The 13515-nt window shown below is 46.4% G+C and overlaps 1 pseudogene; it reads left to right on the top strand.

The window, feature by feature from the left end:
- The first annotated feature begins 9045 nt into the window (after positions 1 to 9045).
- On the top strand, positions 9046 to 13248 carry LOC102146618 (uncharacterized; annotated as a pseudogene).
- The last annotated feature ends 267 nt before the right edge of the window (positions 13249 to 13515 follow it).

Here is a 13515-nt window from a genome sequence, read left to right as displayed (position 1 = left end):
TCAGGGAGTTGGGAAGCTTGGTCCCGCTGTACTCAGCCTTGTGTTCGGCCGGCCGGCCCCCCCAGGTTACTTTCGCTCTCGGCTGCTTCCGCTTCTCGGTTCCCTTCTACGGAAGCACCACCCTGGGGGACTGGGTCCTGCGGATATGGTGGGGGAAGAGTGGGTTCTAACGTTAGGGGGTCCTGGCTGTCGAGGGAGCAGAGGGAGTCCTTTGTCTTGTAGGTCGCATTACTAGGACTTTGCAGGGCTCAGGGATGAATGGAGTTATCCAGGGTGGTGGGTTTTCCACAAGATCCTGCCACACTAGAATATAAGGAATTTGATCAGGATGTCCTGACTGCCCTGGCAGGAAAATCTTAGTTTTTACCTTAGTAATAATAGAGAGACAGAAAGTTCCTTCGGAGGGCCACCCTACGCCGAAAGAGGGCCACTCCGAATGGCAGAAGTAACTAGCTTTCCCTTCTTTAGTTCTACGCTTAAGTTACGCCCCCGAGCCTTCACATCCTTAAAATTGGTAACAAGGAGTGAGAGCGGCGTGCTCTGGTTGTTGCCCATCTTTGGACTGCTCCTACAAAGAGAAGGAGGGACGAAAATGAGTGTGAAGCAGAGGGGAGTATCCGACAGGTCCGGTCCTGGAAGGGGAAGAAAAGGTTTTATGTTTCGTTTTGGACTTACACTTAACACTTAACAATAACGGACAGACAGTGAGAAACGATGAGCCTTCGCGAGCGCATGTCGGACTTCCGACCTGAGTCAGATGGGGCAACCAAGGATGGAGGCCCCCAGATGGGCACTGGGGGACGTCTCCCACCAGTCCCGAGTGGCTGTCTTTTAGCACGTCCGCCAAGACCGTGCCACTTACAAAACAGACCAATACAGATTACAGATTATGGATTTCGTGAAATTTCAGGGAGACAGACAGAGACAAAGACAGAGACGGTGACAAAGCCGGCTTACCTACAGATTAAGATCCATTGACTTGGGGGTCTGGTGGGCTTGGGGGAAATCCCGGACGAGCCCCCATTTGTTATGCCCAGACCGTTTATTCCCCGAAGAAGACCACCAGAGTCCAGAGTCAAAGCTAAGCAGCAAGGATCTTTATTACAGGTTCGAACCTGGAACTCTCACTCGCTCGCGAAACGAGACGGGCAGGAGAGCTCCCCCACTGAGCTCCGAGCAGTGTTATATAGTCTAAGAAAAGTGGGCATAGAGTTATTATACAAATCAGATATATGATTGGCTAGTGTTTGAACAAGGCGATTTGGCTAACTATGATTGGTTCCCGCCATTTCTGATATTTCAGTTCAACCTTTGAGGCGGGAGAGCAGGTTTATGGCAGCAAGAGTTTATCTTACTTAAACACGTCTTGTGACCTTGCCTCAGAACTTACAAAATCTCTGGTACGTGCAGAAAAACAGATACTCACAGAACTTACGAAATCTCTGGTATGTGCAAAACAAAATCTCTGGTACATGCAGAAAAACAGGTACTCACAGAACTTATGAAATCTCTGGTATGTGCAAAGATTAGAGAGCAGAACAAAGGGTGTAGCGGGGGGGCGGGTACACATCTATCTTTGTGTCCTTTCAGGGCTTGGTTTCCTGTAGAGGATTACCCCATACTAGGGGTCCTTCTATAAGCATTTCTAATGGAGGGTCCTGCCTTGCAGCTCTTTCGACTTCAATATCTGCTTGGCGGTTCCCTTATATTTTTCTTGCGGTTCGTTTCTGATGACCCCAGCAGTGTAAGACTGCCACCTATAACTTTAAGACTTTTTTTCTTATATTTTTCTCATTCTTCCACCATACAATGTGGACATATTTTTTGATATATTACAAATAATGTAACACAAATTTCAAATTTCTTTTTTCTTTTTCTTTTTCTTTTTTTTTGAGACAGAGTCTCACTCTGTTGCCCAGGCTGGAGTGCAGTGGTGAGATCTCAGCTCACTGCAAGCTCTGCCTCTCGAGTTCATGCCATTGTCCTGCCTCAGCCTCCCGAGTAGCTGGGACTACAGGCGCCTGCCACCATGCCCAGCTAATTTTTTTTTTTTTTTTTTTGAGATGAAGTCTTGCTCATCGCCCAGGTTGGAGTGCAGTGGCGCAATCTTGGCTCACTGCAAGCTCCACCTCCCAGGTTCATGCCATTCTCCTATCTCAGCCTCCCGAGTAGCTGGGACTACAGGCGCTGGCCACCACACCCGGCTAATTTTTTGTATTTTTAGCAGAAACGGGGTTTCACCATGTTAGCCAGGATGGTCTCGATCTCCTGACCTCATGATCCGCCCGTCTCGGCCTCCCAAAGTGCTGGGATTACAGGCATGAGCCACCATGCCCTGCCAATGTAACACAAATTTCTAAATATTTATTTATTTATTTATTGTTTTGAGATGGAGTTTCCTTTTGTTGCCCAGGCTGAAGTGCAGTGGTGTCGTCTCGGCTCACCACAACCTGTGCCTCCTGGGTTCAGGCGATTCTTCTGCCTCAGCCTCCCAATTAGCTGGGATTACAGGCACCTGCCACCATGCCCAGAGAATTTTTGTATGTTTTAGTAGAGATGGGATTTCTCCATGTTGGCCAGGCTGGTCACAAACTCTTGACCTCAGGTGATCCACCCACCTCGGCCTCCCCAAGTGTTGAGATTACAGGCATGAGCCACCGCACCCACCCTCCACCTTGGTTATTTTTAAGCACTAAAATTTGATACTTATTTCTGAATGAAGTCATCTCTTAATTGTATTTTTGTTTTTACTTATGTTCTTTAAATTGCAAAGATTCTTGTAATTCAAGAGAGAAGTGGGATCCAGAGAGATTCTGGATTCAATATTCAATATTGAATATTATATGTCATTCAATATTATATGTCATTTAATATTATATGTCAATAAAAAAAAATAAGTAAATGACTTTGAAGAAAATATAATTACTTTATACCTAGCTTGTCCAACCCATGGGTGACAGAGTGCATTCAACCCAGGACAGCTTTGAATGCAGCCCAACAAAAATTAGTAAGCTTTCTTAAAACATTCTGAGATTTTTTTTGTGATTTTTTTTTTGTTGTTAGCTCATCAGCTATTGTTAGTGTATTTTATGTGTGGCACACAACAATTCTCATTCTTTTAATATAGCCTAGAGAAGCCAAAAGATTGGACATCCCTGCTTCAGACCAAGAAAACAGACACCACACATTTGCATGCCTAAAAACACAACCAGCCATGCAAGGAACGTGAGACTGGAAACTTCCAATCTTTCCTGAAGCAGTGGAATTGCCTGGGGATATCTGAGGGGTGTGGTTAACTCTTGGAGGAGGTTGAGGGTTTCTAAGGATGGTTCCTTGTAATTGAAATATTGTAAATGTCATTGAGCCTCATCATTATGTCAACTAGTATTATTCCATGCCATCAATTTTCTGCCTGGGCATTTTCTTCCTGGGCCTGACTTTTTTGGAATTCCTTGGATGCTTATTATTATTGTTGTGTCCCTGGGAATTTCTACACTTGCCATTTTCTTCAGGAGAACTAGCCTTGGTGTAAGTACACTAACTTCCCCTAGCGGTGGGCTTATAATCATAAATAAGAAATTATTTTAAACAATTTGTGGTTCCGGACTTCATTATGAATATTGGGCTTTATTTTAAAAATCAGGAAAATGATTTATTAGCATAAGAATTATGAAAAATCTGCTATTTAAATTATGGCAGATGTTTTAAAAAAAATTTTTAAAGTTTCAGCACTTAAATAGGAAATTCTTTCTAAATTTTCTGCTTTATAGTTCTATTGTGCGGGTGGAAGGAAAGCTTCCACTCTCCTCTCTAACGGTTCACTGCAGCAGAGTACTAACAACAGACAGCTTAACAGGAGAAGGAAAACATGGAACCTTATTAACAGGCATAAACATGGGAGCCAGTCAAAAAATGAGACGGCAAGAAGGGCCAGATGATTGATGCTTAAAGAGCACCCTCTTCTCAGAGAAAAGGGAGATGGAGATGTAGGCAGGGCTGCAAATGATTTTCAGGGGAAATGAAAGAGCCCAAGGAACAAACAGTTGGCCTGAGACAAAGTTCCTCTGAGATCGTGAGGAAGAGGCGACAAACTGCAGGAACGTGAAGGGCAGAACTGCACTGCCTCTCATGATGCAGAGAAAGCCCCAGAGAATCTCTTGGAACTGCCCTCTGAAGAATCAGTGAAAAGTGTGTCTGGGCAGGGTAATGAGTGGTCATTTCGAATGGCATCATTCAAAGTCCATGTTCCCGGTCGCCACTGCAGAGGGATCAGTATGTCAAAAGTCTGTACTGGGTAAGAATGTGGCTGCTAAATTGTGCCATAATTTGGCTTTTGAGCATTTTTGTCCATTGAGTAAATTGAGCTCTAAGTTTTCTCTTGCTGTTCATGACAGTAAAAGTGTGGGTGTCTAGGGGCTTAAACATCTTCTGAACAATGATCCAAGAAAAAAGTGCTAATACCACAATGCTTTTTTATCCTCAAGGCAAGAGGAAGTATGTTTTATTTTTACAGCCTAGATAATTACACATCATTTGGCACTGCCCTTCAAGATACGCAGAAAACAGAAAATATATGAGTTATGAAGATATCTAGGCACATTGAACAGTCTCTACCCAACTTAGTCCTGAAGAGAGAATTTTTTGATGTGAATTGGGGAAGTTTTTTAATGTACCACTTTTTAAATATTCCATTAAGGAAAGTTCAGTTGAGCTGTTTGACTTGAACCACTTTGCACCTTCTCATCTTTCTCCTGGTTATCTATTCCTCTGTCTCATTATCTCACAAGCAGGGACATCGTGGGTGCCATGAAACGTTCATGCCTCACGGTGTTTCTTTGCTTCTCATTTCTTCATGTGTTTGACATTTCTCCTAGCTCCAAACTGGGCCAGCTGCTTTCCCCATAAAATCCAGCGGTAGCTGTGGGGCGCACGCGGTCGCTGCTCTTTCATCTTTGTAGATCACTCTTTGCTTCTATCGAACTCCTAGAACATGTTCTTTTTTTTCTATCCTATATGAAGAAATCAGAAAAAACATTCTATAAAGAACTTTAAAGATGTTATTTCATTGAATACATCAGGAATTTCAGAGGTATATGACGCACATCTGCAACAGGATTTGCATTGCATGTTAGCCAAGAAGAGAAAAAATATTTCATGTCTTAGAAGATTCAACTCATACGCTGTCTATATGGAATTCTTTGTGGGAATTGAGGCATTACTGAGAATGTTTTGCGTTAGGTTCCAACCAGCCTCAGTGAAGCTGGTGTCAGGGACAGGAAAGTGGACTCTGAGCAGAGCAGGGACTCTGAGTAGATGCTCTGCAGAAGATCAGGAAGGAGCAGGGAGTGAAATGTTAGGAATTCTAGAACTCAGAGAACTGAAGGGAAGGTAGTTGCTTTCTTTTCAAATTGTGAAACATTTTAACTTGTGGTAAAATATGTATAACATGATAATTACCATCTTAACCTTGTTGAAATGTACAGTTCAGTTGTGTGAAGTATATTCACATCCTTGTTCCATTATTGTTTCCTAGATGTGTGAAGTATATTCACATCCTTGTTCCATTATTGTTTCCTAGATGTCTTTTCTCAAGTCTGTCTTAAAGTCACGAAATGTCAATGACAGATCCACGGATTGACAGGGGAAAGCCTGGAGGCCCAACAGCCGTAGCCAGGAAGGCATGCTATCTGTGGGAGTCCCCATAGTGTGGACATAAATTTGCCCTGTTAAGGGAAAGAACAGCTTCTGGCCCTCAGGTTTCTCCCCTTCTCCTCTCTACACACTAACCAAGGGCTCAGGTCCACTTGTATGCCTTGTATGCACACAAATAAAAGGATTTTTATCATTTCCAGGAATTAAAACGGACCTAAAATACTTTTCCATGTCATGGAGATCTATGGAAGCTAAAGTGCAAGCTGAAGTCCAAGAGGTGACGATGAAGGTCAACAGTCATTGCGAAATCTTTGGGCAAAGAAAGACTGTCGAGGAAGAGTAAGATGTTCACCGACACAAATACTGTTGTATGAACCATGTGCCAACCAAAGTAGACAACTACAATGGCCTTGAGAATATTTTCCACAATATTTGTGGCAAATTCAGTGGGTGCAAAATTGAGCTTGTCCTTCCTGCTTGATTAATCTTCATGTTTCCTTTCCCTTCCTACATACTTGATTATAATGTTTTAGGGGGAGGAGGAGGTCCAGGTACTGGCATTGTTAAATTCAATGCTTGCGTCACCTCTGGATTCATTTTCACAGCCTTTTGGCTTTTGGTCATATGACATTGCATTTTTCCTGCCACATGACTAGTCTTTTTTGCTGAATGTCAGTCACTGGTTAAAAAATATTTAGCAATGAATTGAGGCCTACTAGCATGTTATCTTGCTGCAGAAAAGATGGCCGTCTATTTCTGGGGTGGCCAGGGGTCCTAGCACACCGACACAGCCTCTATACCGGCAGCAATTGAGGTTATCAGTGCAGGTTCAGTCCCTGCAAAGGTCAGGGTATTTCCTGTCCACCTCTATTCCTGGTTTGAGACTCTTCCGGGTCCCATCCAGAACCAGTGGACTTCAGTAGGGATCCCCTTCACTGACAGAGCCTCAGTCTGCTTGTTTTCCATCCAATCCTCCACATGGTGCAAAAGCTGCTCTGCTTCTTTGCATCTCAGTTAGTCCCTTCTGGAATTCAGTGATGAAACTCAGAGAAATGAGCCCCAAATGTGAGGCTGACCTTCGTCCTGGGTTTCCTTCTTCTCCATCTTGGCCTCATGTCTCTTTACTGCCATGTTAGCAACTTGATGCTTTCAGTCATGGGTTTTAGATTCTGCTCCACGTCCCCGTTGTTCTCATGGGAGATCAGAAGCTTCACATGCACTCATGTCTACTCCGGAATAGAATGCTTCCTTAGCTTCCCTCCAGACTCAGGTATTGTGTTTCCAGTTCCCAAGTGCACAGCAGGAGTAGTGATGTCCTCACTGGCTTCTCATTTGCATTAAACAGTGAGCCCCTTTAGGGTGGGGACGGGACCCTGCTCCCATTGCATCCTCTGCACCTCACAACACATCCTTGCTTCAGGCCACTCCAGACAGCATGTGCTGAAGGGTGCCCTGGGCGCTCAGAAACAGGTGCATGAACTTTCTCTTTGATGTGTTTTTGCCCCCGTTTCCTAGAGTTCTTGGCATTTTACACTCCTTCATATGAAATCAAGTATCAAGTGAGATTTTTAGAATCAGAACCATGAATCAAGTAGTGTGAGGGCAACACAGCAAACCTACCTTTTCAGCCATTTCCTTTTTCTGCTCTCCCTCTCTGTGAACCAAACCTTGTTAAAGTCACTCGACACCAGAGGATGGTTTGCAGTTTGTCATCTATTTTCAGGACACCCTGACTAAAGAGTCATTCGATCATTTCCAATTCAGTAGATGCACCCAGCACTCAGATTGGCCTTTTCTCTCAACCAGGATCTTTAAAGTCCATGAGAAGAGTTCCAGTCCTGAATCATGGACATGTGCAGCAGTGAACCGCAGGGCTAAGGACAGCATGTCCTGGACGGATCTCTCTGAGGCTGATTGTCTGGGTTCTGGCATCAGCTTCTGATGGAGAATCAGGTCTCCCTATGGGAAGAGTCAGACAAGGAGCGATCCCCTGCTCTGTCCACTTGTGATGAGTTGGTGAGGTCTGGTTTTCCACACTGAACTAAAATGAGCTTTTGCTATGTCAGGCACAAGGCTGACCCTAGAAGCACACATAGCACATCTCATAGAAGCTTTTAATAGTTCATATTTACTAAAGAGTAGGAATACAGAGCGATGAAGATGAGCTGGAAACGACAGGTGACTTGCCAGCAGGCCAGAGTGTGCTTTTTCTTTGTCCCTCCATGGAAGATGTTAATTCTCCCTCCAGTTGTGAGGATCACTTGGTTCATTTATGGGAAGGTTGTCAGGGGACCTTTGAATCACGGCCTTCAGATGCCGGAAGGGAAGAAGGAATCCCACACAGGCCAGTGGATCATGTGCGTGCATCTCTCTCCCTTCTCAACTAAGGAAACTGAGAATGAAAGAATGTGAGTGAGCAGAAAGGGAGAGGCGGCTGTCAGAGGTGGAAGAAACCAGGAAATTGGCTCTAGAAAAAATACCCATCTGCGAGTGAGTTCAGAAACCCACACCAGCCTCTTGGGAAAGCCCCGCTGGGGTGTTTTGTTTTAAATCTTTGTACAACGTTTAGACCCAGTCAACACAGAAATGGAAACAAATGGTCAGAAGAGATACCTAGAGAGAGAATTCACACAAGAGAACACAAAGTACCTTAAGATTTACCAGTGATCAAAACATGTGAAGTAGCTAAGTATCTCCTGACTGCAATGCCGGCCAGACTGTGTGGATACTCGGTTCATACCAGCTGTTCTAGGGGTGGTGTGAGTTGTCATCATCCTTAGGAAAGCGTGCTGTTGTAGGATCAACCCGTCCTTCAAAAGGACTGTGCCTGTTCATCAGCTCAGCTGTGTCTGCCCTGTGAAATATGGCAAGGATGTTAATTCCAGGAGAATGGAGCTTCATGATAAAAGATGCCCAATGAAGGACGAATTAGGGACATACTGAAAATGGGTAAGGAAATTGTCAACTCACAACCCAGCAGGCATTAAGTAAAAGAGGAGGAAGCATTACAGCAACAGTTTTGATCATACTGTACTTTTATAACCATGTGAAATACATTTCCTATGTACAGATAGATTGTGGAAGGGGTCAGTTGTGAGGACATCAGGAACATGGCAGATTATTTAAAATCATACTGAAGATGATGCTTTGTCTGATGAAAGTGATTCTAAACCATAGGAAAACGATTCAAGACAGACAAGAACTGCGGCGGTGGGTAGAGGACTCCTACAGATGCGAGGTAAGGAGCCTTCCTCCCCGCAGTTGCAGGATCCTTAAGCGTTCATGAAGATGATGCCACAGCCCCTAGACTCTCTCAACACACACTTTCTCAGGTGTTGGCTTTTTCAGATCGCCCCTTCTGCTGCAAGAAAGGCCCTCAACGACTGGGTAAGTTTTTGGGTTTTCTTTCCCCCTCCTTGCTTTTGGGCATAGTCTGCCAAGTCAGGACATGGATGTATTTTTCTCCCCACAGCTCTGTGCCCAAGCCTTGCAGAGGGAGACGGCAGAGAGGAAGGCTGCCTGCAAGCAGCACAGGTAGGTAACTGTGATGGACAAATTATAAGGATGTTTTTGTTTTAAGATGAACTTTTGAGTGTCTAGTAAAAAACATGGTGTTTTAATTCTTCAGGTCAATTCTTTTTCTCTATCTTCAAGATGGGAAATGATGGAAAAGCAGGGAGTTCCAGAGAGACACATGAGTCAGGAAGCCATAAAGGCTTAAGGGCCGAGGGCTGCAGGGCTGTCACTGTTCTGTTTCCAGAAATAACGAGAGGATGCTGTTGAGCTCCACTGCAGTCGGTCTTACGGCCCAGTAGACTCTGACGATCCCTTTTACTCACGATGGTGTGGAGTCCCCTTCCCAAAATATGTGGGGTTTCTTTTTGTTGCTGGGATTTTCTTTTCTGCAATAAGGTAGATAATTAACCTTCAGAATATCCGCCGTAATCCCAGAAGTGAAAACTCATCGATCCAGCATTAATATGTGCTTTGTGCAATTTTGAATGTTCTTTGGCAGTCAATTCCACAGTTCATCACAGTCCCGTCTGTTCTTAACTGTGTTGAGCAAAAACGGCCCCACCCTCACCCAGTGTTGCCCTTGATCTAATATTCTAAGTGTCAGAGGTTCCATATTTTAATAGAAAATGTGCCCCGGCTGTGAGGTGGTGGAGAGTGAACATCACTCATTGCCTACAGGCACAATTGCCAATGAAGACCTTAACTGATGCTCAGCCGAGCTGGTTGTCGTGTGGCTTCTGTGTCTCCGACAGCTGCTGAATCCTCTGATCACACATCATGGGACTTACATGCTTGAAATCAAACACATTTTTAAACTGCTTCTGTTGTTGAGAATTCCCACCTCATTTTTCCATGGACAAAATTATCCTTTATGTCATAGTGCACTTAAAATTTGGTATTACCTAGAAGTTAAAGAAATATGATAGCCGTGCCAAACTGGCATCTGTATGTAGGGTTATTCTGTCAGAAAACCCTCTCCCAGCTCCCCTGCAGCTCTTCAGGAATCCCCATCTCCCCAGAGCTCTTTGTGCCCATGGATGGCACCTCCAAAGTGCGGAAGACCCTTTGTCAAGAAGGGAAGCAGAAGGGGGATGAGAGGGTCTTGCAGGCAGAGCTGGAATGGACTTCCACTCTGCTTCTTGCCAGCTGTGTGATGCTGGGTGAAATTTCTCCTTCCTCTGGGAGCCTCTGTTTTCTTAGATTTGCAGCAGGGTGGTCACACTGACCTTGCAGATTTCTGAGAATCAGAGACAGCACATGAAAAGCCTGGAGGCCATTCTCTTAAGAGTAGCCGCGACTCACGTGTGGACAATGGGCTTTTCATGCTTCCCTTTCTGTCTGTTTATCTGATGCAAGGAACATGCTCTGGTGATGGTGGTGAGGGAGGAATGAGGATAGACATAGACACCCCTGTGTCAGAAACATGCTTCTTTGTTACTGGGTTATGACTTTGTCTTCCCAGGGACAGGCCCCCAGCCTGCCTACATTTGCAGACAGAGTGGTGTGTGGGGATAACAGTTTGTCCCCATGACTTTTCTTCACTCCCCTGCCATCGGCAGAACTCAGTTGAAGGGAGTTTTTTTTGGGGGGGGGGCATTGATGCTGCCATTTTGAAATCTGGAGGAGGGAAAGGTACAAGGTTACTATCACCTGCGGCATAAGGTGCAGCTTGTGTTGGTTTTGGTGTTTTTGTCCATCATATTCATATATTTCAAAACATTTTCTCCTCCTGACTTGCAGGTCAATTCTCCTCATCCTTCCTCAGAATGGCCCTAGTTGCCCGATCTCATGGCTGGCCCTTCAGGATCACTGATGGGCTGCCAGCCGCCTCCTCCACCTGGGTGTCATCTGGGAACTCAACCACTCCCTCCATCTGGAGGTTTTCTGGGACCTCAACAAACTCCTCCACTGGAGTGTCCTCTGGGAACTCAACCACCTCCACTCGACTGTCCTCTGGGAACTCAACCACGTCCTGCACTAGAGAGTCCCTTGAAAACTCAACCACCTCCTCCACTCAAGTGTTCTCAAGGCCCTCATCCAGCTCCTGCAGCTGTCAGTCCTCCAAGACCTCATCCACCTGCTGCAGTTGCCTGTCTTTCCGGATCTCATCCACCACCTGCGGCTGTCAATCCTCCGGGACCTCAATCACCTGCTGCACCTGTTGGTCCTCTGGGACCTCATTGACCCGTGGCATGCGTCTGTCCTTCGGGACTTAATCCACCGCCTGCAGCTGTCAGTCCTCCGGAACCTCATCCACCTCCTGCAGCTGTTGGTCCTCTGGGACCTCATCCACTCCCTGCAGCTGTAGGTCTTCTGGGACCTCACCCACCTCCTGCAGCTGGTGGTCATCTCGGACCTCATCCACCTCCTGCAGCTGTAGGTCTTCTGGGATCTTATCCACCTCCTGCAGCTGTTGGTCCTCCAGGACCGCATGTACCTCCTGGACTTGTAAGTCTTCTGGGACCTCATCAACATGCTACATGTGTCTGTATTCCGGGAACTCATCCACCTCCTGCAGCTCTTGGTCCTCCCAGACCTCATCCACGTCCAGCATGTGTCCTCCCTCCAGGACCTCATCCATCTTTTGTAGCTGCCTTCCTCTGGGACATCATTCACCTTTTTGTTCTGTGAGGCCTCTGGGACCTCCGACTACATCTCCACTTAGTAACCTCTGGATCCTCAGCCACCCCTTCTGGGTGGCGTCTGGCCCCTCAATAACCACCTTCACATGAATCTCCTCAGCTGCTTCAATAATCTCCACTCGTGGGCCCTGGGACTTCAGCCACCTCCTCCACCAGGGTCTCCTGTAGTACATCTGCCACCTTCTCCTCTTGGCTGGCCTCTGCTATCTGAACCGACTCCTTCAGGACCTCAACCAGCTTCCCTACCCATTGTAGCCTCGACCACCACCTCCACATGTACTACTTGGTATGTTTATCTGAACAGTATGAACTGAGTTGCAAAATGGATTCATCTTTCCTTTCTTGAATGAATAGAAATGTCACAGATTGTACTGCAGGGCTTTACAATACGAGGGTAGCACTGGCTGAGGATGTGGTCACTTTGCTCAAGTTTCTGAGACTACAAGTCAGTTGCATTATTTTCTCATTATGACCTTGGCAGCAGGTATCTTCTGTGGATGAGGAAAGAGTTGTTTGTTTGTTTTTTATTTCTGGGGGGGACGGAGTCTCACTCTGTCACCCAGGCTGGAGTGCAGGGGTGCACTCCTGGCTCACTGCAACCTCCACCTCCAGGGCTCAGGTGATCCTTCCACCTCAGCCTCCAGAGTGGCTGGGACTACCTGTGTGCAACACCATGCTTGGCTAATGTTTTTTTGTTCTACCTTTTGTAGAGACCATGTTTCACCACGTTGCTCAGGCTGGTCTCAAGCTCCTGGAGCCATGCCATCTGCCCACTTTGGCCTCCCAAAATGCCGAGGTTACAAGTGTGAGCCACTGCGCCCAGCCAGAGATTGTTTATAGAAGCTAGAAATACCAGTTTTACAGGCGTGTATGGAACCTGGGCCATATGGCCAGCTCTGTGAGGGATGAGACCCATCCCTGACTGGCGGGGCATCCTGTGTCCTGCAGCAGAGAGACCCACACTGAAGGGCACAGAGCTTCTGACCACCCAGTGGAAGCACAGGTGAAGGGACGCAGGGTGCAGAAGGAGGAGAAGAATCTCCTGGGAGTAAACAGGAGGCTGTGGAAGAGAAAGATGAAGCAGGGAGGTGTCACACGGGGGTCTGTTGAACTCAGATGGAGCTGGAAGGCTGCTCCTAGCCAGGCAAGCAGTGTGAGCAGGAGCGTGGAGGCTGCGTGAGGGCCACACAGAGCCACCGTGGGAGCTCAGATAGCACAGTGTGTACAGGGAATTAGCCCCACAGCACTTCCTTGTTGCCCTACAGCCTTTAGTCCATTATCGGCAGAAAGATGATTCTTCCCCTGGGTGTGTGAAGGCTCTGGATCAGGGTGAATGAATGCCTAGAGGTCTGAAAAATTTAGCTTGGTTCTGTCAGGGGAACCTGTGTCCCTGAGTTTTTATGGCCCAAGGAGACTAGCAATGAGAATGGGTCTGGTTCAGTGCAGCTGCGGCCTTGGCCTTCAGAATGAGGCCGACTCTGGCCAGAAACTCAAGGCCAATCCTGAGCTGCTCTGGCCTCCTCTGATCTCTAGCACCCTCTCCTTCCCACCCACGACTCTCAGCTTTGCATCTCCCAACCTTGGCCTGCAAAGTGTTTCCCCTTCCCTGTGTCTTTGCTGCCTAAGCCCAGACACCAACTCTCAGTAGGGCTCAGAGCCCCAGCTTTCTCAGAAATGAGCTGGGAATGATGTGATTGTGAGGTCA

This window comes from Macaca fascicularis, chromosome 9, assembly GCF_037993035.2.
Source record: "Macaca fascicularis isolate 582-1 chromosome 9, T2T-MFA8v1.1".
Classification (NCBI taxonomy): domain Eukaryota; kingdom Metazoa; phylum Chordata; class Mammalia; order Primates; family Cercopithecidae; genus Macaca; species Macaca fascicularis.
This window is presented reverse-complemented; position numbering and strand designations above follow the sequence as displayed.